The sequence below is a fragment of the Arachis ipaensis genome, chromosome B06 (assembly GCF_000816755.2).
Source record: "Arachis ipaensis cultivar K30076 chromosome B06, Araip1.1, whole genome shotgun sequence".
NCBI lineage: Eukaryota > Viridiplantae > Streptophyta > Magnoliopsida > Fabales > Fabaceae > Arachis > Arachis ipaensis.
Window position 1 is genome coordinate 9,596,728 of NC_029790.2, and position 318 is coordinate 9,597,045.

The window sequence follows — 318 nt, forward strand, 5'->3', positions numbered from 1 at the left end:
TAAATGATCATATTATAAAAAAAATTAAGAATAATTCAAAATAGTTTAGAAAAAAAAGGATAACTTGTCAAAGTGGATTGACATATAATAAATAATGTTCCCCCAATTTGCAATTCTCTTTTCATAATTAGTAAGTGGCTAGCTATTACGTTGTGCTACACTTCTTTTCATAGTCAATCGCTTATGGAGGTTAAAAATCGAAGATTCCTTCCCCTCTACTATCAATTCATACACACAGATTACAATTTTTTTTATATATTCCTTCCTTCTTCTCTGAGGTCCATTATATATTATTATATATTTTTTTTCACCGTCTTG